This window comes from Theobroma cacao, chromosome 6 (assembly GCF_053813885.1).
Source record: "Theobroma cacao isolate CCN51 chromosome 6, ASM5381388v1, whole genome shotgun sequence".
In the NCBI taxonomy this organism is placed as follows: domain Eukaryota; kingdom Viridiplantae; phylum Streptophyta; class Magnoliopsida; order Malvales; family Malvaceae; genus Theobroma; species Theobroma cacao.
Genome location: NC_142644.1, coordinates 22,709,326 through 22,712,304, shown reverse-complemented (window position 1 = coordinate 22,712,304; position 2,979 = coordinate 22,709,326). Strand labels below are relative to the sequence as shown.

The window sequence follows — 2,979 nt, the reverse complement described above, 5'->3', positions numbered from 1 at the left end:
TGACTCAAAATGGTAATTAGGAGTTCGAGGATCAATTCGGAGTCAAATTGAAATTTTCACTACATAGGGGTAAAATTGTAATTTTTCCATCTGCGGATAAAATTTGAGATTTTGAGAGAATTTAGATCACATTTGACAAATTGGGGAATGATATGAGTATAAGGGATAAAAAATATGTCTATGGGCAATTTTTCAATTTTTGGGGTAAAAATGTAATTTTTGATTTTTACAGGGGCAAAAGTGTAAATATCAAAAATTACTTCACCAAGACTTTGGATAAGTTTGAGAATTTTATCTAAGTTATGGATATTTTAAGGAATAATGTGTGGTGGAGATTTAAAGCTTGAAAGATAAGAATTTAAAAAATGGACCAATAATGTAGTGACATGTGGCAAGTTTAGATTATTATATTATTTAACTATAAAAATAAGCCCACACCACCATTTTCTCTTCATTATGGCCGGCCATAGCAAGAAAACAAAGGGGAAAAGAAAAACAAAAACCTAGGGGGAGAAATTCAAGGAAAAATTGGTGAAAATTCAAGGAAACAAGTGACCAAAGGTAAAATTTCTTGATTTTGACTTGTGCTTTACCTTTCCCATGCATTTCCCATCATTTTTCATGGTTGAATCATGTGATTTGAGGATGAATTCAATTCTGGAAAAATGGGTTAGGAGAGAGAAACTTGTTAGATTAATTTGATTTTAAGTTATGTTAGTGTTTTAAGTTAGTTTAGCATATTTAGGAACAAAACAACAAGAAAAGAATTTATTTTCCTCCATTACCATTATTGGCTGAATTTTCTAGGGGAATATTGGCTGATGATCTTGATGTTTATTTGAGGAATTATGATGAATAATGATGAATTATGAGTCTAGAAAAATAATGGAAATTTTTGGAGCAAAAATATGAATTTTTACCCATTAGGGGTATTTTCGTAATTTGCTATCAGGACTGATAATTTGCACCACACCGAGGGACATTAAGTCAATTTGGGTGCAATTGAGGTATAGAAACTGAAAAAAATTAATTTGAGATTAAATTGGACGCGTTAGTAATTTAATCGGGTAATAGGCCGAATTAAGTCAGCACCGCATTTAAGCGGTAGTCGAATAAGTTGCATGTCATATCATGCATATATACCGAGCCTGAATTGATTTTATAATGGTCAAGCATTGATGTGGTGAATTATGTATTGTACATTGTGGATAGGTGGTGAGCAAATTACACTGGTAAAAGTACCAAAATTGTGCTTGAAGACTGAGATTAGGAGTACATCGACTCCTAGAACTGTGAGTGGACAATTTATCGTCTTAAATATCTAGAGTAATTATACTTGTTTGATGCTTTTATTGAATGGTGAATTTAAATTATAAAATATTATGTTTTCCAATTAAAATGTTTTTTAATAAAAATGAGATTTATACTGGTTTTGAAATCAAATATTGTTTTGGGAAAATTGAGTATATGGAGACTGTGTTGAAATTTATGATTTTATATGTTATTGAAATTGGGGCTTATGACACTATGGTAGCATGATGGTTAAATTTTTGGGGTTGGCATGAAATATATGAACAATTTTGGATTGGTCTCGGTAGACTGGATTACATTTTATTCGCCATATTATGCTACTGGAATTTTTATGGGTCTGGTGGTATATTAAACGGTCACTGCAGTGGTGGGGGTTTCCGTGGACTGCCTATGAGAGGGGCACGGTAACTCAATTATATACTTACCTCCGGGGGGAGATGTTGGGTGAAGTATCTCTTGAGGTATGATTTGAGTGCACCTCACGTTCGGGCCACCACGTGAGAGTGAGACTCAGCCAACGCCAAGGAACGGCTGTGTGTCAGATGTGAAAACATGTTTATGGGTATGGGTCATTGAACAGCCTTGGCGGTCTCAGTGGGATACCTTGACGAAGGTACCCGCGAGAATGATATTGGCAGGGGCCAAGTTTAAAAAAATTCATAAGTCGGGGAAATTTTGATGAAAAGAAATTATTTGGTATAGATTGAAACGAATTTTGTGTTATGAACATTATTGAGATATAACGTTTTTATATTGCCTCCATCTACTCAGCTTTAGATGCTTTTGATGGTAATTGTTTACTCACTGGGATTATTTAATCTCACTCCTCTTCCTATCCATTTTTCAGGCTCAGGACAATTTGTTGATAGTTGATTAAGACGAGAATTAATCTCGGAGTTGCATCATAGGAAGTAAGGGTTCGTAGCTCTACACCTTCTTGGTTAGTTGGGGGCCCACGTGTCACTGTAAACGAAATTTCATACTTTAATTATCTTTATTACTATATGAATAAATTTATTTTACTCTTACGCTACAAAAGTTATTTTAGGAAGACTTTGAAAATATTGTGTTTTAAGAAAATAAAATATTTTATTTAATGTTTTTATTATATTCAAATAGCTATAATTTTACTTTAAACGAATGTTTTAGACTTCAAAATTTAATTTAAATCATGTAATATGTGTTTCCACTTACATATTACATTTTTTCGGATTTCGAAATTTCAAAAAAAAATGACGAAAATGCCCCAGTGAGCTAGAAAATAATATTTTTATTGTTTTGAGTTGGAAACAACTTATGATTTCTTGAAATGCGAGATTTAATAACTATCGCTCACCGGGGAGATGCGGAAGTTGATGCTAAGCCTTGCGGGGTTTCGATCGGCATTCGGGGTAATGAGTGCTTATCGGGACGTCGCGGCGGTTGTCACGGGCCCGATGGGAGTTCCGGGTCGTGACAATCATGCTATCATCACATGTAAGTCATGATAGTATTTTATAAGGTCGGGCTTTACAGCTGAATTTTGAGGAAAAACAGAGCAGCATAACTGCTAATTTTGGAGCCAAAATAAGCAGCTTTAGCTGCTAAAAAATTGAAGGACAAAAGGGAAAAAAGTGTGGTCGGTGGTGAGAGGGAGAGAGAGGAAGAGAGTGGGACAGGTTGACCATG

General features: G+C 34.5%; 1 long non-coding RNA gene across 1 annotated transcript; it reads left to right on the top strand.

Moving 5' to 3' along the window:
• Positions 1 to 433: 433 nt before the first annotated feature.
• Positions 434 to 2,357, top strand: LOC148762184 (uncharacterized). The gene is made up of 3 exons (XR_016027147.1): positions 434 to 561; positions 1,213 to 1,292; positions 2,159 to 2,357. It is a non-coding gene; the product is annotated as an uncharacterized LOC148762184 (long non-coding RNA).
• The last annotated feature ends 622 nt before the right edge of the window (positions 2,358 to 2,979 follow it).